Source organism: Prionailurus viverrinus, chromosome C1, assembly GCF_022837055.1.
Source record: "Prionailurus viverrinus isolate Anna chromosome C1, UM_Priviv_1.0, whole genome shotgun sequence".
NCBI classification, from domain to species: Eukaryota; Metazoa; Chordata; class Mammalia; order Carnivora; family Felidae; genus Prionailurus; species Prionailurus viverrinus.
The window spans coordinates 180,376,740-180,403,876 of NC_062568.1; the positions used below are offsets into that span (position 1 = coordinate 180,376,740).

The following is a 27,137-nucleotide window of genomic DNA, read 5'->3' on the forward strand; positions in this document are numbered from 1 at the left end:
ACAGTTGATGGGAACAGACTTCCCTACAGAAACATGATGACTGAAAAAGCAGACAGTTCCTAGTGGAAGTCCCAGAATGTCACCCAGAAGCCTATTTCACACCTACAGCAGCTGACGAGCTGTATGTATATCACTCCCCACCCACCTCCATCAACCATTCTGGCCAGAAACCCAGGCACCATCCTGGACACCTCCCCTCCTTTCTCATGCCCCACATTCAGTCCCGCACCATGTCCTGTCTCCTCCACGTCCCGAAACAGCACTCACATCCCTTCTCTCCACGTCCATCACCACCTCCCTTCACCATCGCTCAGCCATATGCACACTGGACCATGTCACGCCCCGAGTGGCAACACTTCCATGGCTCGCCACCAGTCTCCATCACAATCTGAGCTGCTCGGCCTGGCCCACAGGACCCCTCTGTGCCCTGGCCCCTGCCACCTCTTGGGGCACACCCACCAGGTCTCTGCTTGCTCACACCAGTCACTCTTGGACAACCAGCACTGAGGGCAGGGCACCAGGGTCTCCGCTCCTTCCTAGAGAGAGAGGAAAGGATGAGAAAACACCAAGAATTTCATCACAGCATAGTATACACTGACACACAAAGACATGCAGAATTTGCTGTTTATGGAACAGCAACAACAACAACAACAACAACAAAGCAGGCGTCGAAACTTTGTGCAGGACAATCCCCATTTAGTAAAAATGCCCATCTCTTCACTCAGTTACTCTTTTCAGTACTCCCGAGCATCTACTAGTGTGCTGGGCTTTCTTCCGGGAACCCAGCATACAGCAAACAACACAAACTGAGACCCCCCACCTCAGTAGTAACACTTGTGTCTGAACCCTCCGGGCACCCCTCCAGCTACCCCTCCAGCAGAGCCCAGGCCCCGCCCACCTCCACACCTGCCAGCCAACCACAAGAACTTCCCCCTCTGATCCTCAAATGTGCGCTCTCTAGCCTGCCAGTGCCTGCAACATGTTGCCCACACTCTTGTGCCAAGTACCCCTTAGACATCAGAGCCAATGGCACTTTCTCAGGAAGGCCTTCCATGATGTCCCAGACTACACGTCTGGACCTTGCCTAGGAGCAGTGACCACAAATGTGAGGAATTATTTTTTTATACAATTGTTGCAGGGTCACGGAGTCATGACCACGAGCCTGGTGTGTGCCTGGCCCCAATTCCATATCCCCAGCGCTCAGCAGAGAGCAGGCACACAGTAGGTGCTTCATTAGGACATGATGAACGAGCGCATGGATGCATGAATGAGTTCACAGAAAACACCCCAGCTTCGGAGAACCACACCAGCATACGTACGGCCTTCAAAGAAACTTCCGAAGCAATATTTATTTTTGACTTTCTGCTTCTCTGTAATTTTTTAAATGAAGGTGTGCCCCCGGATGCCTCCTCTGCTGGCACATACACAGCCATGCGGCCCATCTCTTCCCTCTAGAACGATGACTGAGGCCCCACCAGGGTGGGCACCCTCCTGAGTGGGGTGAGGGCTGAACACACACCACCTCACCACAGACCTGGCACCACTGGGGCCCACTCGACACAGGACGCACGTCACAGTGGGTTTCTCTTCGGCCTCACACCTCCACATGCACAGTGATGACCACGATACACAGCAATTCTCCCGAGGCTCCTCCCAAAATGGACACTCAGGGATGGACGTCAGGGAGTGCCCTCACCAACTCTGAGCCAGCCTCCCGCACCTGGGAATTGTCCTCACTTGAGATTGACCACCTTTGGCAACATGGGGGATGTCCTTGGAAGGCCCATCATATCTGACCAAGACGGGCCTCGCCAACCCAGTACTGTCTCATGCTGACCCTGCAGCACACCCTCTCTGGCCTCCATTGCCCCCTGCCGTGCCAGTACCAGCAGCTCCGGCCCTCAGGAGGGCCGCCAGCCTCCCTGCCCTAGTCCACTGAGTTTCCACAATGTTCCCAACACACAGGCTGCTGGGCGAGTCTGGGCAGAAAAACCAGCTTCCATGTCCCAAACTCCAAGGCCGGTTTGTCTGGGGACGCCTGCCTTGTGGTACCAAATGTGAGGCTACTGGCTCCACCGTTGCTCAGGGACCGTGGGACAGAGGGACAGAGTCTGAGGCAGAGAATGGGGAGGGTCCCCAAAGCCAGCTGGCTCTAGTGCCATGCCTGAGGCCATGCCAGGATGGACCTACACTGAGCAGGAGTCACACCTGAGAAGAGATGTGTGTCCAAAATGGCCTGGAGGTGGGTCAGAGAACAAAGAAAACAGGCAGAGACAAAACTCTGCACGTGGAAAGACCTTCAAGTACACGGAACAGCACCAGGGCAGGATTCTGGAACAGCCAGGATAGCACCTGGTACCACACTAGTCCAAGATCAAACCGGACTCAAAACAACCTAGACAGGCAATCAGAATTGACCAGCAGCAGCTCCCAGAACCACTCCAGACTCACCCTGGGACACACCTAGATCATGACCACCAGACACGCCTGGAAAGCCAACTAGAAAGCTACTCAGTGAGGACCTGACTGGTTCTGAGCCCAAGTCTGCAATCACTGGAAAGGCCTCAGAAGTGGTGAGGCTGGCAGCAACGACCAGGATCAGGTAAGAGGCCTTGGCACCAACGCAGGGCTGGCCCCCAGGAGGCCTCTCGGTCACCTGCCACACCTGGAACCCAGCCTGGCAGCAGGACCAGGAGCAACCTGAAATCAGAGGAGCACAGGCACTGGGGGCCCTCCAGAGCAGCTCCCCGGCAGGCCCTAGGACTACTAGGAACAGTCCCCGGAAGCGGCAGCTAGAACAACGCCAAGGATCTCGGCTCAGGTCATGATCTCACCGTCGTGGGACAGAGCCGTCGTCGGGCTCTGCGCTGATGGTGTGCAGCCTGCTTGGGATTCTCTCTCTCCCTCTCTCTAGCCCTCCCCCAGTTGTGCACGCACTTTCTCTCTCTCAAAATAAATAAATTAACTTAAAAAAAAAAAACTGTAGGGGCACCTGGGTGGCTCAGTCGGTTAAGTGTCCGACTTCAGCTCAGGTCATGATCTCACGGTCCGTGAGTTCAAGCCCCACGTCAAGCTCTGTGCTGACAGATCAGAGCCTGGAGCCTGCTTCTGATTCTGTGTCTCCCTCTCTCTCTGCCCCTCCCCCGTTCATGCTCTGTCTCTCTCTGTCCCAAAAATAAATAAACGTTAAAAAAAAAATTAAAAAAAAAAAAACTTTAAAACAATGCTGAGGAGCAAAAACCGCTGTTCTCAGATCTGGAGGTTGGGGACACAAAGAGACTGGTGCATCTGGACCTCAGACGCAGAACCTCATTAGACACCCAGGGCCCAGGTGGGGTGGTGGAAATGGGGAACTGAGCGTGCTGAGGCCTCTAGTGTTCTCATACCAGCCCACCAGAAGGTCAAATACACCTGAGCAATACACACAATCCCAGAGATGATGACAAGGGCAGAAGGCTAGGGGCCAGGCACTCTCCTTGCTGAGCTCCCCCAACCTGTGAACCTCAGCTCAGAATTAGTTACTTTAGGCGATCAGGTGTCCTAATCTTAACAAGGTATTGTTTTACTTATTTTAAAATTTATTATTTTATTTTATTTTCAAGGTTTATTTATTTTTGAGATAAGGAGAAAGAGGGTGCAGGTGGGGTGAAGAAGGCGCAGAGAGAGAGGGAGACAGAGGATCCACAGCAGGCTCCATGATGACAGCAGAGAGCCCGATGCAGGGCTCGAACCCAAGAACTGTGAGATCATGACCTGATCATGACCGAAGTCAGATGCTTAACCAACTGAGCCATCCAGGTGCCCCTATTTATTTTTTTAAAGTTTATTTATTTTGAAAAAGAGAGCATGAGCATGAGTGGGGGAGAGGCAGAGAGAAGGAAAGAGAGAATCCCAAGCAGGCTCCTCACTGATAGAGGGGCTTGAACTCATGAACTGTAAGATCATGAGCTGAGCCAAAACCAAGAGACAGACACCTAACCGCTTAACCGACTGAGCCACCCAGGCTCCCCTTACAAGGTATTGTTTTAAAGGCCACCCCCACCCCCAATTCTGATGGGGGTGGGTTTGCACCCACTATTAACGACTGCTGATACCATTGAGACACCATTGCTTACTAGATGCCGGCCCTGTTCTAAGCACTTCTTGCATATCCGACCTTAATCCTCATAACAACACACAGCATGGAATTGTCTTAGGCCCACTTGACAGAGGAGAAAACGGACTCAGAGGTGTTAAGCAACTCGCTTAAGGTCACACTGCTACTAACAGAGTGGCACCCCAACAGTTAGGAACCAGAACCCACACAACCCACTGAGATTGTGGGCTTCTGATAAGCACAGCTCAGCACGCTCTCAGAGAACTCTCCGTCCTTCCTCTGGCCCAGGTTTCTCTCCCAAACTCCAGATCCTCACACCCAGCCCCCTCCTGGATGTCTCCCCTTCCCCCGCTGGACCTCAAATGCCCCAAGCATCTCAAAGACAAGGCACCCAACCATGAGCTTGTTATCTGCCCCCCCCAATCTCCCTCTCCTCCCCAAGTTCCCAGCTCAGTGAACCTGCAGGGCCTTCAGTAAAGGCCTCACCCAGTCACTCCCAGGAACCCAGACCCCTTCCTCTTCCTCTTCCCCACCCCCACATCCAATAAATCATCCTGTCCTGATAAAGGTGCCTTCTGAATCGCTCCATGCTACTCCCCTATCTAAGACACCATCACCTCTCACCTGATTTCCTCCTCAATGGGCATCGTGGGTCCATCCGCTTCCCATAGCCACAGAATCCTCTTCTGGAAACATCTGATCATAGCACATTCCACACCCCCTACCCAAGCTTTAAATCTTTGGCGGCTCCCTTCTCCCTTCTGTGTTCTCAAAGTAAAGTCACAGCTATTTAAAACAGGGCATTAAAGGCCCTCTGATCTGCTGTATCTTGGAATACGTCAAGACCTCTGAGTCTTTACCCACACTATTCTTTTCTGCCCAGAGTGCTCTTTCTTCAGCTGGAAAACTCCTGTTCATTCCTCAAAACTCACTTCAGATAGCCCCTTCTTGGGCTCTTCTGGGACTCACCTCACTTTGACCCTTGAACTCTCCATTGCCTCATATGGAAGCAGCTCATCCAACCTTGTAACTTCGGCTCAGAATTGTAGCTGCTTTAGATGAGCTGATGCTGGGCTCAACCACAGCAGTTCCTAAGGGATGGGCTCCCTCTTCCAAAAGCTCCTAGTCCCATAGGAAGCAGGGCAGCTTGGCTGAAAGTGCCTAGCCCAGTGTCTGGCACACAGTCGGCAATCAATAAGAGTCTAGTGAATTGCTCTGCATTCCCATGATGCAATCTGTTCCCCCAGGGACCATGAGCTTCTCAAGGGCAGGGCCCTGGCTGCAAGCTTGGCCCAAGCACACAGCAGTGTCAGTCATACGAGAAGGGACTGCCACTGCTGATTATGCACTGCCACACATCTCCCTTGGATTCTCACAACAGCCTTGGGACCAATCAAGGTTGGACAAGCTGCCCCATTTCACAGGGGGGGAAAACTGAGACCTGGGAAGGAACAAGCTAGAAAGTGGAGAAACTGTGACATGTCTCAGCCTTTATCAAAGAGCTGTGGGGCCCACTTGAGGGTCCTCAACACTGAACTCCCAGTTAGGGCTGACGGAAGAGCTTACAGACCACAAATTGCCAGGGCCAGCATTTTGCTGCATATCAATACAATTTCCAAGAAAAGCTCTTCAGTCATCTACTCTTACTGCAGCCATCCCTCTCCAACTGCTCCATCAGCCCCCAAATCAACACCCCCAACACCACCCCCATGCTCACAGTGTGAACAAGGCTGAACAGAGGAAAGGTCAGGAGCTGCAGGGCAAAGAGCAAGAAGGAAGGAATAATATTAAAACAATGCCCTCATTAAAGGAAAGAAAAAAGGGAAGAGGAAGAACAACTGGAAAAGAAAACAAAACTACAGACACATTTCAAATAATAAGGGGGAAACTGAGCCAGCCAAAAAGTGCAAGAAAGTGTGTGCAGGAGAGTGCAAAATTCTGTGGGCGTGCACATACACACGGTTCCTAGGGATGTGCAAAGAGGTGCTGTGAGGGCACAAGCAAACAGAGTGGTGCATGGCCATGCGAGCACAGTAGATTTCTGAGCTCCGGCTGCTGTGCAGGCCCAGGTGTGCAAGTGTGAGGGCAAGAAGGCAAGTGGATGTGTGTGGGGGGGGTGTTGAGTGTAGGAATGATGGTAGAAGGGTGTGTGTGAGTGTGTGTGTGTGTGTGTGTGTGTGTGTGTGTGTGTGTGTGGCCTGTGCCTGAGGCTGCGGATGTTGGGGGCTGTGCTTGGGGAGTTACACCTTCTCCTTCTCGAAGCCTTAGGCTCATTCATATAATCAGTGAAAAACAGGGATTTTCTTGCTCCCTGAAGCAAGAGTTAATAAGGCGCCAAGCATAGAATTTTCTAAGATTTCCTCCCAGAACCCTCTTCTGGATCCCATCAGATCTCTGATGTCTCCCAAAGGATCTCTCAGCAGAGCTCTTCCCTTCCCGGGGGATCTCCCACCATTGAGGATCCCCCAGAAAGACCCTCCTGAATCTTTTTCTAGGCCTACCACCCCAGTGCACTTCCCAGGATTTTCTGGCCAGATTCCGCACCAGGTCACTCTGGATCCCTGCCCTTGTCTATTCAGGAGCCAAAGTGGAGCCTTCATCACCAACACTCAGCAGTCCAGCTTCCCAGGCTCTGCCTGGCTGCCCCCAGGGGAATCCAGAGAATCCCCTCCTGCTGGAGGGCTCCCAGCTCAGGTACAGGGCTCCCACCCCCAACCTGCTCCAACTTGGGGGGGGGTGCCCTGCACTGCGGGGGGGTGGGGGTGGGGGGGGTGGATATTGAAATGGGGAGAAAGGCTAGCCCCTCCCCCACCCTAGGGTGGAAAAACCAGAGAGGCAGCATTCCAGAGAAATGGGGAGGGGGCCTAGAAGAGGGCGCACAGAGATTATGGTCAAGTGGGAGACAGAGACACCAAGAAACTAATAGGAGACACGAGAGAGAGACCTGGAGAGAGACTCAGAGATGGGGGAGGGAGCACAGAGAGCCCTGGGAAGAAAAAACAGAGACCCAGGAAGAAAGAACAGAGAGACCCGAGGAGAGAGAACAGAGAGATCCGGCACGGGAGGACAGAGAGACCCGGGTAGAAAGAACAGAGAGACCCGGGAGAGAGAACGGCGAGACCCAGGGCGGGAGAACGGAGAGATCCGGGGAGCGAGCCACAGACAGCAGGAGGGACCCCGGGGCTGCGGGAAGTGAGACTGGGAGGCAGTGACACAGGGAGACAGAGATACAGAGACACTGAAGGGCACTGAGACCAAGGCACGGAGGAAAACAGAAAGCAGCTGAGACTGAAACGTGGGCACAGCGATGAGGACCGGGGCACACCAGGACGAGACGGGACGGGACGGGACGCGGGGCGGCGACTGAGTGAACTTTCCGGAGCCGGTCCGAGTGGACACGTCCTCACGGGACAGGTCGCTCCGGGGCCTTCAGGTCGTTGCACCAGGGTGGGGGTGGGCACAGTCCGCCAGGCCTCTCCCCTGCCCACGCCAGCGACCGAGGCTGGCGGGGGGGGGGGGGGGGGGGCTCCAAACTCGCGCCGGCAAACCCCGGGCCCGCACGTGCGCCAGGGCGGCGAGCGAGACGGGGGCGCGTCGGCTGCGGATCCCCTGCCGGCTGGGAGGGGGCGCCTGTGCGGCGGGGGCGGGGGCGCGGCCTGGACCCGCCCGGGGCTGGGGTAGCGGTGGGTGGCGGTGAGAGGTGGAGGGCCGCCCCCGGAGCGCGGCCGCGCCGGCGGGGGGAGATGAAGCGGGACCGAGAACGGGGAGCACAAATGCAAAGGGAAACTTTGCACTGGGGGCGCGCGGGCTGCGGCTCAGGTGCGGCGCGGAGGGCGGGGAGGAGGGGGGCAGCGAGGGGCGGCGAGGACCTAGCCAGCCGGCGGCGGTGGGGGGGGGGGCGCGTCTGCCGCGGGGTAAGCGCGGGGAGGAGCCGCCAGGCTCGGGGCGGGGGCGGGGGGGGGCGCCCAGCCGAGGCTGCGGGCGCGGCAGGTGGGGGCGCGGCCCGGCCTAAGCGGCGCCTCCAGCCCCGCTCGGAAGACGCGAGGAACGGGGAGAGGGCGGGGGGAGTGGGGAAGGAACGGATGCGAAGGGGGCTGTAGGGGGGCCCGGGGGTCACTCACCGCCAATCCAGGGGCCGTCGGTCCGCATGTCCCCCCCCAAAACACACAAGCCGCTGGGGCCGCTGATCCCGCTGCTCTTCTGCCGCCGCCGCCACCGCCGGGTCTTACTCCCGCCACCGCCGCCCGAGCCGGAGCCGGAGCCCGAGGTGGAGCAGGAGCCGGAGCCGGAGCCGGAGCCGCCGCCTCTGCCGACGCCGCCGCCACCGCTCCCGCCGCTCCCGCGCCAGCTCCAGCCGCGCGCCCCCGCTCGCGCCCGCGCCCGCGCCCCTGCCCCTGCCGTGCGCGTCCCCGGCGCCGCCCCTCCCCTCGTGCACTCTCGCTCGTAGAGCGGTGGAGCCGCGTAGGCCCAGCGAGGCCACAACCCAACCCTGAGTCTAAACGGACTGGAACTCCAATATTGGACCAGAACCTCGGTTGTGAGCAAGGACAGACCCAAACTCCCATACGAAGTCCATATCCTACTAGTGCCTCCCAGTCCTTACTATGAACCGGATACTACTCTTGGACCCCATTTCCTTCCTCTACAAATATGCACCTGATAGTGAGCCCAGACCCGTCTCCAAACTCAATATTGAGTCCGGACTCCTAATTCTGCCCCCACATTGGCCCAAGTAGTAATTTTAATCTACACCCCTATATTGGCCCCCAATACCAGTTCTGACTCTGAATCCCTCTATCATCTCTACCTACCTAAGCTTGATAAGGACACCAGCCCTAACTCTGGGCCTTAAGTGGACTCCAGTTCTAATACTGAGCCCCAGATCCCTATATTAACCCTAAAGTCCAACAGTTACCTTGTTATGGGCCCCAGTACTTTTCTGAACCCCAAAACTTACATAAAACTCCAACACTGCCCTCCCAGTCCCAGGTCAACACCAATACTTTTTGAATTGGGATTCCCAATTCCAGAATTGGGTTGGTTCATCAGAAAAGAACCCTACCACAGATGCTGACCTTAAACCCCACAAATCCTTGGGGCAACTTAGGACCCTAACTTGCCCCAACTGTAATTATCTTGGAATGCAAGATTAGTGAGACTGGCTTTGCAGAAACTCCGCACGAATCTTCATCCCCATGTTTGCCCTCCACTTATCTGACCTGATTTCAACCCCAGTTCCAACTGTGAACCTGAATCAAGTCTTTCATTGGCCCCTGAGTTCAAGACTTAATAATGTCACTCGAACCTGATGTAAAAAAACTTTGGTATTGAGTTTCTGACTCCTACCAAAACTCAAATGCTGACCTTATAAATTTCTGGGCTAACCCCATAAATTACCTGAAGATTTATTCCAAGTCCTAACTCAGAGGGAGACTTGGTAAGCTCCACACCAAGAGCCACACACACCAAAGTCCCCCCACCATCCTTGCCCACCATCTACTCCAGACCCACCCTCCCGGTCCATGCCACCACCATTTAAGAATCAGCCACACAACCCTCTCCTTCCCTGGGCAAGATGGCAACCTGCCCCTATTGCCCTAGGTCAGTTGAGGACCCCGATGAGGTTTCTGATCTCCTATGGGTCTCCCTGATACCTTTGTGACTTTGGAGGTCAGGTGAGAAATAAACAAAGCTTGGGGATTGCTGAGACACCTGGATTCAGGGATCACAGAGTTAATGTGCAGGGCAGGTGTGGAAGAGGGGTTTAGAGATCTGGGCTGAGGGGTCAAGTTCTCGTTTATCACGTAATTCACTGCCTGCTTTTGCCCAGGATTTGGATTCAGAAACAGTACGTGTGCGCCCCCTGGTGTATAAGAAGGGGATGGACTGGCAAACATCCGGATGACAAATGGATCAAAAATGAATATTCCTGAATCAGTGGTTTTTCACCCATTGGTAATTTTGGTACCCTGTGGAGGAGGTATTGTAAGTTTCATGTATCTTTAGACATTTTTCTTGGTTTTCTGAGTTTGGAACCAGTTTAGTTTCTTGTTTTTGTTTTCTGAATTTAAAAACATATACTTTTTAGTCAATTATGCCTGCTCTTTGCTGACTTATGAACAGTCCTTCCCCTTGGCGTCAATGACCTATACCTTCCTCAAAGGCCTATTCCCTTTCTCAATCTCCTTTACCATCGCCTGCTTTTCCCAAGGTCTATCCTAGGCCACCCTTTTTCCCTATCTGCCCCTTCTCCCTGGACCATCTTGATCTCTGCCAACTGTATGTTGATGACTTCCAAATCGATCTCCGGTTTGGGCCTCTCTTCTGAACTCAGTTCTCATATAGCCAAGAACCTTCTCCATACCGCTCCCTGGATGTTCCTCAGGTAAACTGAATTCACTCTGTCTCCCACTGCAGATCTATTGACCACCAGATCTTCGTGTCACGCCATGGAATCCTTCATTCCATCACTGGGTGAGAAACACAGACACTTTCTCTCCTGCATCCCCATCCAGTCACCAGTCCTACAAACCTTGAAAATAGAAAGGGACTAGAGACCTTATATGTAGCTCTGTGAGGGACATAAGGGAGGGTGCAGGTGGAGAGAGAGAAAGATGAGGAAGGGGGAGGGAAGGAGCTGCAGGAGAGAGAGAGTTTATGATTTGGGGGTTTTGGTCCATACAAAACCAAGTTGGCCATCAAATCTCTTGCATATGGTGAAAAAATCATGGCCCTTAAGTCTTGCTCTTTCTTTTTTTTAATATTTATTTTTTTAATGATTATTTTTGAGAGAATGTGAGCAAGGGAGGGGCAGAGAGAGGGGGAGACAGAGAATCTGAAGCAGGCTCCTTGCTGTCAGTGCAAAGCGCGATTTGGGGCTCACACCCACAAACCATGAGATCATGACCTAAGCTGAAGTCAGATGCTCAACTAACTGAGCCACCCAGGTGACCCAAGTCTTGCTCTTTTTTAAAGTGGGTACCTTGGAACTTGTTTGTAGCCATTGCTTCCTCCGGAAAGCCATTTTTTTATGTGTACTTACTTATTTTGAGAATCCCAAGTAGGCTCTATAATAATAGCATTCAGAGCCCCATGCAGGGATCAAACTCATGAACCATGAGGTCATGACCTGAGCCAAAATCAAGAGTTGGAGGGACGCTTAACCCACTGAGCCACCAGGGGTCCCAACTTTTTTTTTTTAATTTTTTTTTATTTTTGGAGCGAGAAAGTGGAGGAGGGGCAGAGAGAGAGGGAGACAGAGGATCTAAAGAGGGCTCTGCGCTGACAGCAGAGAGCCTGATGCGGGACTCCTCACTCATGAACCATGAGATCATGACTTGAGCCAAAGTTGAACCCTTAACCAACTGAGTCACCCAAGCACCCCTAGAAAGACATTCTTTTTTTTTTTTTTTTAATTTTTTAATGTTTATTTTTGAGAGAGAGAGACAGAGTACGAGCAGAAGAGGGGCAGAGAGAGAGAGAGGGATACACAGAATCAGAAGCAGGATCCAGGCTCTGAGCTGCCAGCACAGAGCCCAACACAGGTCTCGAACCCACGAACCATGACATCATGACTTGAGCTGAAGTCGGACGCTTAACCAACTGAGCCACCCAGGCTCCCCCCCAGAAAGCCATTCTTAACCCCTGGCTGGGTTGAGGGCTTGCCCGCTGAAGCACTAAGCCCTCAATATCACCACCCCACAGACTGTGGGTTCCTTGCAGGCAGGAGGGATGAGACTGTTGTCCACTGCCATATCCCTGTGTCTAGCACAGGGGCCTGACACACCTGACAAGAGGTGCTCAATACGTACTTGTTACAGGCATGGAAAGGTACATTTTCCTCTTCTGTGCTCAGGGATGCATCAGACATAAAGGACTAGGGAGGGAGAAGCTCCCTGACCAGGCCTCAGAGCTCATCCATACCTGGGGCTCCTGTAGGCCCAGCATGTGAGGAAGAGGGGCTTATGATGTTTACTGCCATGCACACCTGCTAGCCCGGGCCTCACTAGGTCTGAAGCTCTGGCAGCCCAGCTGCCTCTGCCCAGCACAGCCTGGTCTGTGACCACAACACTGGGAAGGTAGGTGGCCAAGGGCCTTCACACTCCTGTGGTTGAAGTCGGCAGCCCCCTCTCACCACCGCGCTGACCAGGCTCTTGCTTCAACCCCCACAAGGACGCAGTGGTCTTAGAACCTCGGCCCACTGGGATCCGGCCCCTGCTCACCCACCTTTTGGTGCCACGTGTGGTCAAGTGTTGGCTGAGGCAGGGCACGAGAGTGCCTATGTGCAGGCTGCCTGGGCCTCACGTGAAACTGGACACAAGGCCAAGGTGGAGAAAGCAGAGGCCCAGGCCGCAGGGCCACGCAGACAAGAGCTCAGGTGGCTCGGCCTGTGAGAGCATGGCAGCTATGGAAGGAGAGGAGCCAAGGCTCTGTCCGGACTGCCAAACTCTGAGCACAGGGTCCATGTGGGACTGCCCTGCCGCCCCGCTCCTGGGCCTGGCGGGGAGGGACGTCCTTGTGCTCATCTGTGAAGGCCGAGTGGTACCACGTGGTAGTTCTGCGTCTGCTGTGTTCCAGCCCCAGGGTGCAGGGTGAGGGGAGAGCCAGATGTCAACTCCCACTCACTGTTCACCCTTTGTCCAGGTCCTGGGCCCACTGGACACACTCTTCAAACTCATGACGTAAATACATCTCTTAGTCAGTCTAAATCAAATTAAATTCAGCTTGAGTCCCCACCCAGCAGATCAGCAAGACATCTGTTTCACTCACAGCTCTCCTTCACCCCCCTCCAGTTGTCCAAGAATCCCAGGGGCTGCATAACCCCCAAAACACTAAGTCTGTGCTCCACGGCTTTGCGGGGAAAGGCTGAGGTCTTTTTTTTTTTTCTTTTTAATGTTTATTTATTTATTTTTAGAGAAAGAGCGAGCACAAGCTGAGGGAAGGACAGAGAGAGGGAGAGGGAGAGGGAGAAGGAGAGGGAGAGAGAGACAGAGAGAGAGAGAGAGAGAGAGAATCCCAGGCAGGGTCCACACTCAGCACAGAGCCTGATGTGGGGATCAATCCCATGAGCCCTGAAATGATGACCTGAGCCGAAATCAAGAGTAGGACGCTCAACCCGCTGAGCCACCCAGGCGCCTAAGGCTGAGGTCTTTTTGACGCCACTAATGTTGTTGTAGACTTCAGCCATCACTGCCACGGGCCTCCACTATTTGGCCCTGTCTTCAGGGCCTCACTTGTCCGGCTTGGGCCTTGGTAAGGGGGCCGCTCACTCCCTCCATCCAGGCCCTTTCAAGGGGGCCTCTCCTCGAGGGCCACAACGTTGCAACCTCAAGTGCTTGGCATTTGGGGTGCTACCCAGGCACTTTCCTGGAGGTTGTGTCAGAGTGGTCTGGGGAATGCCTGACCCCTGGCCCTGTCTTCTGTGCTGGCCAATCAATACCCTGAGATACATGGTGTCCTCCCTTTTAGCCAGTCGGAAAGAATTTAGTTTAGACTCCAGAACTGCAAAGCAGTCTGTTTACCCTCTCAGGTGTGGGGTGGGAGAAAAAAGGTGGAGGCCTCAAACACAAAGACCTGGCTAATGCCTTTCATTCCTTCCTGATGAGTCACTATAGGGGGGGCGGGGGAATAAGCCAGGGGTTCATTTTTCAGTAGAACACTTGGCTGAGGACTTCGCCTTAAGCTTCTCTGAGGAAACAGAAGCCACCAAAGGAAGACTCCATCATCCCCCCTCAACCGCTACCAAATCCATAGACCCAGACACTTCTATTCCTTCCTCTCTGTCTCCCTCCTGGTTCCAAGGAGGCTGCGCCCCACCATAGCAGGGGCTGACCCCCACCTGTGTGCAGGATGCTTTGGCTCCTCCAGGACTTTGTTTAGTCTCCCCGCCCCCGCCATATTTTTTTCCCTTGTCATTTCCACCTGCTTGCAGTCAAGCTCAGGTCTCTCCCATGCTCAGAAAAATTGCTTGCTTTGACCCCACACTCCGTAGAGGGGGGACATTAACCATTTCTCTGCTCTCCTTCACAGCAAGCCCCAGAGCTGTTTATACACGAAGCTCCCACTCTTTCATCTCGTGGGCACACTCAGCCCACTGCAATCTCGCTTTCGGACCAACTCTAAACGGCGATTGCTCTTGACATGACGGCTATTCACCTCCATTTTGCCAAACCCGATGGCCTTGACTCTGTTTTCAGCTCAGTGGCCTTTGCTACGTCCTGCCATCCACCCGAGTCACTTCAGTATAAGTGCAGACAGGCCAGCTCCTTGACCTCATCACAGTGGCCATCTTCCACAGGCCACTTAGGTCACCCATTCTCTCTCTCTCTCTCTCTCTCCTTTTTTTTTTTTTTTTTTTTAAGATTTTATTTTTACATAATCTTCACACCCAGCACGGGGCTCAAACTCACAACCCCGAGATCAAGAGTCTTATGTTGTACCAACTGAGCCAGTCAGGCGCCCCAGGCCACCCATTCTCACTGGGTCTTGTCCCCATCTCTGACCGCACCTCCGCTGTTCCCACCTTGCTCTTGTGACTTCGTGATAGCTCTTTGGTCTCCTCAGACACCACCCTTTTTGACCTGTTGGTGTTCTCCTAACACATCAGCTCTCTCCCTGTTTCACTTTTTTTCTTGGCCCCCTTAGATGCCAAGGCCCCAAATTTTAATAACACTTGACAATACCCCAAGTCCTTTGCCTCTTTGCTTTTTGATCATATGTGTTGGGCATCCCCCAACTCCGATGAACACTCCTATCTGCTTTCTTTCTTTCTTTCTTACAATTTTATTTTTAAGTAATCTCCACACTCAATGTGGGGCTTGAACTCACAACCCTGAGATCAAGAGTCGCGTGTTCTCCCAACTGAGCCAGCCAGGTGCCCCTCCTGTGTGCCCTCTTGTGCTGTGCTCAAGCAGGCAAGTGACTCCACAGGTCAGCTTGATGTTCGCATAAATCATAGGCACTGGCTGCATGTTGGCCCTCGACACGGCTCTCTACCTATGCTCTGTGACGGCTACTTCCAGCCTTCCCCTTCCTCTTTCAGCCTCCCTCCAGCCCATTTCCTCCTCCGTGGCCGATGTGACTGTGCTGCTCCTTGACAGGAGGAGAGCCGCCAGACCAGAACTCCCCACTCTCCATCCACAACCCACATCTCCCTACAGCTGCCCTCTCCCCTGCTACACTAGAGAAAGCCCCCCTCCTCCTACCTCAGGCTGGTTCTGCCCATCTTTGATTCCCTAGGCCCCACTCCTTCTCTGAGCGCCCTCCCAACTAGATCCTTCCTATCAACCTGCCCCCTGCAACCTCCACCAGCTCCCTTCCCCACTGCTGGCCATTATGGGTTCCTGTTCACTCCAGCATTCAGTCAGATTTGACTTTCACCTCCCACAGCTCCCCCAAAACACGATATTGGACATATGACCTCTGTGTCTCAAACTGGATGGGCTTTTAATTTTTTTTCAGTATTCATCTTCTTAGACCTCTTGATTATGTCACTCTTAAAAACAAAACAAAACACTAGCTTCTTTGACTCCCTGGACACTGTACTCTCCTGGTTCGTCTCTTAACTCCTTGATCTCCTCCTCAGGCTTCTCTGCAGGGTCACCTTCCCCCACGAAATGCTCATGTTCCTCAAGGCTGATTCCCAGGCCTTTCCCCTCTCTCACTGTGGACTCTTCCTGGTGATCTCATCCATGCCTACAGCTTCGATTACCATGTATCTGCTGACAGTTCACACCTTTATGTCTCCAGCCCGGGGAAGCTCCTGTCTAAGCTCCTGACCAGCAGGTATCTGGCCAACTGCCTAGTCAACATCTCCACCTCGATGTCTCAAAGGCACCCATCCCCAGCATGTCCAAGATCTAACTTGTGACCCTAGCTTTCTCACCTCTCCGATGTTCTCTCAGTAAATGGCACCATTGTCCGCCGAACAGGCAAGCCAGAGTCCTAGGAGCCACCCCCAAATCCTGCCAATTTTACCTCCAAAGCATCGCTCCAACCTCCCTTCTTCTCTTCATCTCTACCGGTACTTCACTAGTCCCAGCTACCATTGCGTCTTGTCTGGATTCCTACAGTAGCTCCTAAGTGATCTCACTCCACCTGCTCTGCCCTTCTCCGGTCTTACCACGACACTCCCCTTTTAAGACCTTCTAATGGCTTCCTATTACTCCTGGGATAAAAAAAGCCAGCTCCTTACCTTGTGCCGACTGCTCTCCTCTTGTCTACCGCCCAGTCTCATCCAGGATCATGCTTCCCCTTGTTCAGCTCCCTCCAGCTGTGCTGTCTTCCTTCCAGTTCCTCAAACACACAAGTACACCCCCCACCCCCAACCACCAGTCCATTCTTTCTAGAAGATTTCCCCACCCACCTTTTTTACCTTTTAGCTCATCTTTAGCCTTCCTTGACCCTTGGCCTAGGTCAGAGTTGTTTGTTAGACATTCTTACGGAGCCCTGTTTCCTCCATCAATAATGATGCATATATATCTGTCTGGGACCCCAGCTCTGTGTAGAAGGTGGATGGAGTCCACGGGCATCTCAGGCAATGTGGACAATGGGATTCAGAAGTGCGGTGAGAGCTTCTGGCTAGAGCCCTGGAGCTGCATAGGTGTATGTCGGGAACACCTCCAGTTTTCCAGGGAGGAAACCCGCGCCGCCAGTATCCCCAACGCCAGAGGCTGGACTGGCCCCCGTCAGGACAGACCAGACCCTGGGGGCAGCCTGGGATCTGGAGACATACGCACCTGGTCTGAGTTACGCCCATGGCATTACCAGCCCATGGTCTTGAACAAATTACTTCTCTCAGCCTCAGTTTCCCCTTCTGTAAAAAGGGCACGCTACTCACTTTGCCAGCATTGTAAGAGTGGCATGAAACTGTGTTTCTAAAGAGCTTCACCAGAGAAAATAGAAGCCATTTGATGATTATTGGAATTAGCATAATCAAGCCTCTAATAGCACCAGTTTGGAGGACTGTTTAAAAGCTAATCCCACTGGGCCCCATATCCTGGTAATCCTCAGCCACTATCTGAATGAGAGCTGGCTTCATCCTCCATCAACCTGCTTCTGCATTTCCTCTCCCCTGATCCAGCTCCCCACTGCTCCCTCCCCAACCTTCCCTGGAGCCCTCCAGAAGCCCTCAGCCCCCTTGGAGGTCCTCCTTCTAATTCCCGCCTAACTGAGGACCCAGCAACAGTCTCCAGGGCGGCTGCCATTCTCTACAGCTACAGAGTGAGGAGGCAGGGGCAGAGCCTTCCTCGTTCTCAAAAGCCACTCCCAGATCATTATTCCTTCAGCCTCACGGAAAAAAAGCCCTGCTCATTTAAGGCTCATGCCATCTGGCTCTTGCAATTCATTCATTCAACCAAGATTTATCGAGTGCTTTTTCCTCCTTCTCTCCCTTATCTTCTTTCAGGAAGGATTTTGGTGACTTGGAAAAAACATGTAATATAAGATGCCTAGAACCTAGTAGGACTCTGTGTTTGTGAATAAATGAAGACATTTAGAAATATTATATAGATATCGACCTCTCCCCGCTACCCGCTTCAGAGGTGGGTTTCGACGAACACAGAAAAGCGGAAGGCTTAGTCTTAGACCTCCCTTGAGTTGTTCAGTTGGGAGCTGGTCTGCCATTTTAAATGTCCTTCTAAGTTCTAAAGGGGATCACATCTCATAATGCTTGTCACCATCTGGAGCTTGGGATATTGATACCTCAAGAAAATGTTGCTCTCTCCCCATGAACCCCAGCCAAAGAGATGCAGGAAAGCAGGACCCCTACCCCATTCCCCACAGCACATTCTTATTCTCCTCAAGACCATCCTAGGAGGCTGGGCTGCCAAATGTGACTTGCTTTAATGAAGGGCAGGGCAGCTTAAAAGAGCAATTATGATGCAGAAAGAGAAAATTACAGGTGGACAATAAGCCAGACTTTCCCAGAGATCAAAGGAAAAAGTATCTCAAGATTCAAATGTTAACTTGACTCTGGGTCCTCCATTCTACAAGCCACTTTCAGAAAATCCTTTCCTTCTTGGCCACATGGGGCAGTGGGGCAGTGGGGGGGAGGAGCGTCTATCTCTCTGGCTCCCTTCCCTTCCTCCATTCAGTTCCCCAGGTCAAGATAACTGGAGAGTCACGTCTGCAACTTTATTAAGTTGGTCAGTAACATTCACATTGACACCCCTTCCCAAAGATCATGCTTGGGGGGAAGGGTGTCGGCAGCCTACATCCCATCTTTCACGGTGGGTTTCTTATCTTCGAGGGCTTTCTTTTCGAGATTCAATATCCATACTGGTTTCCTTACATGTTGAACTCGCTAAACAAACACATTGATACCCATAACTCAAAGACAGACGTTTCTTCTTATTCTAAAGCCGTGTTGAGAAAGGAAATAATTCCTTAACTGCCTCGTAATTAGCAGTGTGTCTTCCCTTTTCCCTGGGAATCAGTAAATCCGATTATTGTGGCAAGGGTAGAATGTCTGCTCCTTTCTTGATCCCCTTTGGGATTTGTTTGAATAAGAATATGGTCATAGTCCCTTTAATGACTTCTCAATGATTTTCACAAGAGAGGCTTTGATGGCTTGATTTTAGGAAGCCTCAATTACATTCTTGCCAAGAGCTAATATCAATTTGGGGGAAAGAGAAAGGGGATGACCTATTCTCCCAGTTAAATAAAATTACGAGTCAGTGTATGAAGAAACTGAGAGAAAAAAAAAAAAAAAAACCCAAGCAGTAATCAAGGCGGTGTGATACTGGCATAAAATATACAAATCAATGGAACAGAACTGAGAGTCCCGAAATAAACCCTTATTACATTTATGGTCAGTTGATTTTGACAGAGTGCCAAGGCAGTTTGATGAGGGTAAGCATAGTCTTTTCAACAAATGGTTCTGGGGCAATTGGATAGCCACGTGCAAAAATATTAATTTAGACTCTTATCTCATGCCATACTCAAAACTTAACTCAAAATGGGTCACAGATCTAACTGTAGGAGCTAAAACTATAACACTCTCAGAAGTAAACGTAGGGCGTGCCTGGGTTGGCACCTGACATTGATTTTAGCTCAGGTAGTGATCTCAGGGTCATGAGTTCAAGCCCCGAGTTAGGCTCCACATTGGGCTCTGACCTGGGCATGAAGCCTACTTAAAAAACCAAATAAAATAAAAAGAAGAAAACAGGAGTAAATCTTCGCGACCTTGGGCTAGGAAGCGTTCTTAGGTATGACACCAAAAGCACAAGTAATAGAAGAAAAAATGATACATCAGGCTTCATAAAAATTAAAAACTTTTCATTTCAAAAAACACCATTAAGAAAGTGAAAACAAGGTTCAGACTAGGAGAAAATATCAGTAAAACTTATGTCTGATTAAAGGATTTGTATCCAGAATATACCACTCAGTGATTAGAAGACTAATAACTAAATTTAAAAGTGGGCAAAGGCGGGGGGGGGCGCCTGGGTGGCTCAGTCGGTTAAGCGTCTGACTTCCGCTCAGGTCATGATCTCACAGTTCGTGAGTTCGAGCCCCGCATTGGGCTCTGTGCTGACAGCTCAGAGCCTGGAGCCTGCTTCGGATTCTGTGTCTCCCTCTGTCTCTGCCCCTGCCCCGCTCATGCTCTGTCTCTCTCCTTAAAAAATAAAAACATTTAAATAAATAAATAAATAAATAAATAAAAATGGGCAAAGGAATCGATTAGATATTTTGCCAAAGAAGATATATGAATGGCCAATAGGCGTGTGAAAAGACGCTCACCGTTAGCCGTTAGGCTCATGTGGATTAAAACCACAATGAGATACTACCGCGCGCCCCCTAGGATGGCTACAATAAAAGAGGCGTGACAAGTGGTGATGAGGACGCAGAGAAAGAGGAGCCTTCATACCTCGCTGGTGGGATTGAGAAATAGTGCAGCTTGTGACACCAGTTTGGCAGATTCTTCACATAAATTTACCCTGTAACCCCGCAATCTTACTTGTAGGTACCTGCCTGGGAGGAAAGAAAACGCACGTCTATGCAAAGACTTCTGCATGGAAGTCCATAGTAGCAGTATTCTCAATACTCAACTGTTTATCTCAATAAACTCAACTGTTTATCAACTGGCGGATGGATAAACAAAAATGTAGTGTATATGTACTGTAGAATACTATTTGGCAATAAAAAGGATGGATTCTATGGATGAACTTCAAAAACATGCTCAGTGAAAGAAGCCAAACATAAAAAAATCACATATGATACGATTCCATTTATAGAAAATGCCCAGAAAAAGCACATCTACAGAAACAGAAAGTAGATTAGTGGTTGCCTGTGGGAACATGGAGCGGCTAGAAATGAGCACAAGGATTCTGTTTGGGGCGGTGGAAATGTGTGTGGGATAGTTGCACAACTCGGTAAATGTACTAAAAATCATTGAAGGATGCGCTAAAAACAAAACAGACAAGCAAAAACAACAGCAAGGTAGGAAAGAGACAAATGGAACTAAGGGCGATGTCAGTATCCATGGCGAGTTCCATATTTGACTGAGCTTCCTGACAGCCAAAGGAAAAAGGAAACATAATTGAGAATGCAGTTCATAGTATCTTTAGGATTCAGAACAAAACAAAACAAAACAAGTTGTTTAAGAGCAACCTTGCCTCTTCAGGACAATAGACCTGAGAAAATTTTTTCCTAGTGAGAAGACAGCATATGAGCTAGTGAACACCCCGTGCACCATACTACTGTCGATTTCATTTTGAGATTTCTTTGACAGTTTCATGTGATGTCGTCACTGTCATTGCCGGAATCAGGCTAGAGTTGTGTCGTTCAATATGGTAGCCACCGTTTGCGTGTGGCTATTTAAACTCAAATTAATTAAAAGTAAATACAATTAGAAATCAATTTCCTTAGGTACCCTAGCCACATTCCAAGTGCTCTGTAGCCACATGGGATCGTGGCTACCATATTGGATGGTGCACTTATAGAATATTTCCATCACTGCAGAAAGTTCTATTGGGTAGTACGAGGCCAGAGGGTCGTTTAGTGAAAACAAATAAAAGTTTGAAGGTTGGAATGTTGAGGAAAGAGTGATTCTGTTCCAACCTTGGCAAAGGCAGAACTTTTTTTTTTATTTTAATAAAACTTTATTAAAGTTGTGAGCTTAACATTAACTTAAGTATTCAGGAAACCGTGTTTCTTACATAGAGAAGGTGAAAACATGAGGCAGAACAAGCATTTGATCTGCTTTCAATTTATTTTTATTCTTTATTTATTAAGTTTGTTTTCATGTTTATTTACTTGAGAGAGAGAGAGAGACAGAGAGAATATGAGAAGGGGTGGAAGAGGGACAGAGAGAGAGGGAGACACAGAACTTGAAGCAGGCTCCAGGCTCCGCACTGTCGGCACAGAGCGGGACTCCAACCGACAAACTGAGATCATGACCTGAGCCAAAGTCGGACGCTTAACCGACTGAGCCACCCAGGTGCCCCTGATCTGCTTTCAATTTAATGGCAACAAGCGGCCACTTGATCTGGGGATGGTCCAGATCTCTTCCCCTGTATATTCCACCTCTTTCTCTCCCCTCAGCCTAATCAGTTAAGGGTCAGTTCTCTGATGTAATCGTACCCAGTTTATTCACACAATGAAACATCTTATTAGCGAGGGCCAGATAATGACTGTTTACCCCATTAGTATTTATGGACAACACACATGTTGAACAAGGGACAGGCCTTTTCAATCTACTCTGCTAACTTCACAACACTGAGAAAGCGGGAGGGGCGCCCAGAAAGATGGGTTGGGGGTAGGCGTGGAGATTTTATCATAAAATGTTATCAATAGGACAGAGTTTGGCACAGAAATTTCTCAGCTTTTTCTAACTCGTCCATGGAGCAGTGGGGTAGGCAGAGGCCCACGAGGGGCACACTCGAGGAGCAACATTTGGTTAGTTTAGCCGCTTAGCTAATGACTGGGCTTTTGTTTTGCAAAGCTCCCTTTGGCTGCCTTCTCTTTTGCTGAGTGGAGTATTCAGGCTGCCGGAGTTTGATATGCAGAGCCGGGGAGGGCCAGAGCCCGTCTGGCCGGCAGAGGCGGAAGCATCAGTGGATGGGGGAGGAGAGGAAGAGCGTGTGATCTGCCTTGGGGGTGAGATGCTTCAGGGGCACGAGTCTGAGGGGATTCTGCCCTACAGAGGGTCGCGCAATCCGTTCTCCCAGTTCTCCAAGAAACTTTTGGTCACGCCGGAGTCAGGTTCGTATCTGGGAGGATTTCATGGTGTGTGACTTCAAGCAGTGGTCAAGGAGATTCAATCCAGGGGGTTTTGTCTGAGGTTTTTTTATTTTTAAATATTTATTTTGGGAAGAGCGCAAGTGGGGAAGGGGCAGAGAGAGAGGGGAACAGAGGATCCGAAGCGGGGTCTGTGCTGACAACCAACGAGCCTGATGTGGGGCTCGAACGGACGAACTGCGAGATCGTGACCTGAGCCCAAGTCGGACACACTCAACCGACTGAGGCACCCAGGTGCCCGTGAGATTTTTTTTTTTACCTCACGGGTGATGGGTCTAAGGCTACATCTTGGATTAAACCATTCTTCTCAAACTCCAGAGAACAACCTCAGACTGCCAAGCTTGCAGATTTCCAGCACAAAGAAATGAAGATTGATCAGGCCTGAGCTGTAATGAAACTTGGATTCCCATCTCAAAGTCAGGGGGAGATTGTGGAAACCGCTCTGAGATAGAAACAACAACTGTGGTAGTACTAGGTCTCTTTGGGGCCCGTATCTGCCTTCCTGAAGCATGGGACATACAAAGACCAGAGTGACAAAAGGGCCATGTGGCCACGTGACTCCTGACCCAAGAGTCAACAGCTCTTTCTGCATAATAGCACACAGCATCTTGGCCAGATGCCAAGAGGAGACTGATGAAAGTCTTTCTTTCTCGTAGATCCTCTAACCCACGGCTTAGCCCCACCCCGACCCCTCCTCAGCTGGTGTGAAACCAAAGGGAACCAACCCCCTGACAGCTTGTACCAGAATCCACGGAGCCAGGCTCCTGCAGGAGGGAAGGAAAGGGATTCTGGGACACACATAGGTGGAGCTGAAGAAGAGAACAGGAGAGTTTGAGAGAAGTTTTTCCTCCCAGCGGCGAGTGGGTGGGCATCTTCGATGCAGGCAGAGCCTCCGTGAAAAGCCCCTTGCTTACTGAGGTGCTGTTAGGGGCCCAGCCATTCCTAAAAACAGTTCTCTGGACACTCGTGTCCAGGTTGGAAGAAAAGCTCAAGTCAGAAGTCAGCCACGATTTTGTACATTTTTTTCTGCGATTTAGGTATGTGTGTTTCTGGTTAATTGGTTACTTACAATAAATAGTGCTTCTCCATCCCTTCCACATTTGGAGTGTGGTATGGGAGTGAAAAACACCCAGAATTATTGACCAAAGCAGGTCGGGGGTGGACCCAACCATGCCACTGAGGTGAGCAAGGTGGGTGCCCCATTGTGGCATCCGGGGGGCGGTGAGGAATATACTGAGGAGCAGTGGACATCCGGCAGGAGAAGGAAAAGAGAGCAGAGACCAGGTGGAGGCCACAGTGACGTCTGGCTCTGGAGCTGCTGGAGGGTGTAACTGCTGAGAACGGACGGTTCAACCACCCAGCCAGACAGTGTGGAGGGGTGGCAGCCCGGGCAGGGAGCTGTGTGGACACATCCGATCAGAACAAACCTTGAGGAGCAGCTGCAGTTATCGCTAAGAGGCACGTGATGACCCTTGGCCGTTCTCCAAGACTCCTCCTTCTTTGGCTGTACCAAAAAAAAAAAAAAAAAAAAAAAAAGAGAATTAGTTGTCATGTGATGGGAATCACTAACTCTGTATATTTCAAGTTGTTAGCGCTTTCACTAACATCTATAATTGTCCGGGGGATGTAGTATACATTTTACTTTGTTTCGTAGGGAGGGGGAACCCAGTAACTCACATAGGTTCTTCCTATAGGAAAAGCTCTCAATCCATACAGTCAGGGATCTGGGTCGAGGGGATCAGGAGCTGGCAGGGCTGTGCACTCCGGCTGCACGCTCTGGAACTAGGAGAATGATGGTGGGATAGGGTTGGGGCCTCTTGAGGCCTCCTGTAAGGTGGACCCAGGTTCAGATCTCCATTTGCCCCAACCCCATACACTCCCACTCTAACCAGTGGGCCTTAGGGGCAACCTAGAGCTCTAGGAATCAGTGTTGGGTCAGTGCCAGTGCCCGAGAATCTCTAAAATATGTGGCATAGCCCCGAGCCCTGAAAGAGGTTAGGGTGTTCAGAACCCCAGGGATCAGCGAGTTTGTGCACCTGTATTCACTCTGCCGACGCATCTAGCCTTGGCCTCCCTCACCACTCCCTCCTGGCAGGTATATTAGTCAGGATTCTTTCCACTGCACGTGGCAAAGAAAAGAAGATTGGTGTGGCCTTGGGAAAGTTGAGTCAATGTGTCTATATGCCTTGGGGCACCTGGCTGGCTCAGGCAGTAGAGCGTGTGACTCTTGATTTCTGGGTTGTGAGTTCCAGCCCCACACTGGGGAGAGAGATTACTTAAAATTAAAAAAATATGTATACTAGTAAAAAAGAACGATTCATTTACAGAAGGGAAAAGCCCATTGAGAAGTAATTGGCACGCATCGCTGTACAAGTTTAATAAAAGTCTTTTTAAATTTTTTTTTAACATTTATTTATTTTTGAGACAGAGAGAGACAGAGCATGAACAGGGGAGGGGCAGAGAGAGAGGGAGACACAGATTCTGAAACAGGCTCCAGGCTCTGAGCTGTCAGCACAGAGCCCGACGCGGGGCTCGAACTCATGGACCATGAGATCATGACCTGAGCCGAAGTCGGACGCTTAACCGACCAAGCCACCCAGGCGCCCCCACTGTACAAGTTTAAAGTATACATCATGATGGCTTGGTTTACATATATTGTGAAATGATTACCATAATAGGGTCAGCTAACATTCATCTTCTCGTATACGTAAAATTTTTTCAAAAAGAGAGAAAAAAGAAAAGAGGGAGAAAATTCTCTCCTTGTGATAAGAACTCACAACTTTCCTATGTATCATGCAACAATGTTAGCCATTGTGTTGCATTCTTTTTAAGTTTATTTATTTTTATTTTGAGAGAGAGACAGAGAGCAGGGGAGGGGCAGAGGGAGAGGGAGAGAGAGAATCCCAAGCAGGCTCCATGCTGTCAGTGCAGAGCCTGATGCAGGGGCTCCAACTCACGAACCGTGAGGTCATGACCTGAGCCATCAGCAAGAGTCAGAGGCCCAACCGACTGAGCCACTGAGGAGCCCCACTATTGTATGGTGTTTTAATGGGACTCTGCTGTAATCAGTACTTGCTTTTCTTGCATAACTTGTGTGAGGGGGAAAGAACTTACAACTACTTTTCCTAAATGCCTAGAAACTCTACCCTTCCTATACTGCTGGTTGGTTTAAATAAAACAAGACCGCTGAAGTCATACTCAGCAGGTTAAATATTACAAGATTGATGGAAAGTTCAATATCCTATAATAAACTTACAATGAGTAAATACAACTTTCTACAATAAACAAGCATCATAGTCTCAAGGTTAAGGGTTATAAAACAATAAACCATTGTAGTTAGAGTAGAATATTATAGGAGAGGTTCTTGCATACAAACTACTCAATATCATCACGACAAGACACAAAATAAGAATAAATGTAATTTGAAATAAGATCTAAACTCCATATGGTTAATATTCTCCTTCTCTCTCTTTCTGTTCCTTGTACCTTTTAACCCGCTCCTAGTCTTTGCCACACAAAAAATTATATCCCGCCGATGCTTTGCATTCTCAAAAGCCCTCATGCCAGGAACCTCTCATTCTCTTAAGATTCCTTATTTCTCCTTATTGAGACCTCTGGTTTCAACTACAATTCTAAACAAAGATGAAATAAGAGATTGGGGGCTTATAACATTTTACTTGAAGGATAGATACTCTGAAATGGCTGGGGCCGGGGGCTCAAGTCATGGTCATCAGAGTTATCTCTTTCTTTGTCTCTGCTCATTTCTGAACAGAAATGTCTGTTCATCTCTCAGCTCTATTTAATCTCTGATTGGATTGGCTTGTTGGCCTCATTTCTCTTCTCTTTTTTTTTTTTAATTTTTTTTTTTAATGTTTATTTATTTTTGAGACAGAGAGAGACAGAGTGCAAGTGGAGGAGGGGCAGAGAGACACAGAATCTGAAACAGGCTCCAGGCTCTGAGCTGTCAGCACAGAGCCCGATGCGGGGCTCGAACCCACGAACCGTGAGATCATGACCTGAGCTGAAATCGGACGCTTAACCGACTGAGCCACCCAGGCGCCCTCTTTTTTTTTTTTTTTTAAGTTTATTTATTTTGAGAGAGAGAGAAAGTCACAAGCAGGCCCCACGATTTTAGTGCAGAGCCCAATGTGGGGCCCGAACTCATGAACTGTGACATCATGACCTGAGCCGAAGTTGGATGCTTAACCAACTGAGCCACCTAGGTGCCCCAACCTCATAATCTTCTCGTGCAGAATTTTTCTTCCATGGGGACAGTGAGATAGCCCCAGGCAGCTCCAGCTTGTACTCTCTGGGAATGAGTGTGCACTTTCTTGAGAGGTCTAACAGAAAACTCCCAGGGGAAGAATCAGGTAGGCCCAGCTTTGTGTGTGCCTATCCCTGAACTAATCACTAAGGCTAGAGAAATGGAATGTCTGTAGGCCTCCTCGTCTTTGGGTTCTGGAGGTAGGGATCCAGTGGGGATCAGTGCCATCTACACCACATGGAATGAAGGAGGGAAGGGCCTCCAAAGGAAAAGATGCTACGCAGACAACTATGGTCTAAGACAAAAGGATAAAAGGTAGTGTTAGGTCATTAGGCCATTAGGTCAATGGGGTTAATAAAATTATGCTATTTGCTCATCAAAGCCCATCTGGCAGCGAGGCCCAGACTATAGAGTTAACAGACTATAGAGTTTTTAATGCTGGAAGTGGATTATCGAGGATATATTTAGGGAATACGGATATGGAGCGACCTTCCAGGGTGGGTTGCTACCTGTCTCACTTACTCTTGTCGAATTGGATAT

The 27,137-nt window shown here is 50.4% G+C and overlaps 1 protein-coding gene and 1 long non-coding RNA gene across 9 annotated transcripts in view; one reads left to right on the forward strand and one right to left on the reverse strand.

Moving 5' to 3' along the window:
- PTPRF (protein tyrosine phosphatase receptor type F) overlaps positions 1–8,423 on the reverse strand; it is an 88,479-nt gene extending 80,056 nt beyond the window's left edge. For 7 of the 8 annotated variants that reach the window (XM_047871144.1, XM_047871143.1, XM_047871140.1 and 4 more), the window contains exons 1-2: positions 8,218–8,423; positions 460–536 (exon numbers count right to left, since the gene is read on the reverse strand). The gene's annotated coding sequence lies outside the window, so the exon portion shown is untranslated. The remainder of the gene's footprint in view (positions 1–459; positions 537–8,217) is intronic. The other variant, XM_047871136.1, reaches the window with a different exon arrangement.
- A 97-nt stretch (positions 8,424–8,520) lies between these two features.
- LOC125172705 (uncharacterized) lies at positions 8,521–20,223 on the forward strand. Its single transcript, XR_007154812.1, has 3 exons — positions 8,521–10,076; positions 10,514–10,570; positions 20,058–20,223. It is a non-coding gene; the product is annotated as an uncharacterized LOC125172705 (long non-coding RNA).
- The last annotated feature ends 6,914 nt before the right edge of the window (positions 20,224–27,137 follow it).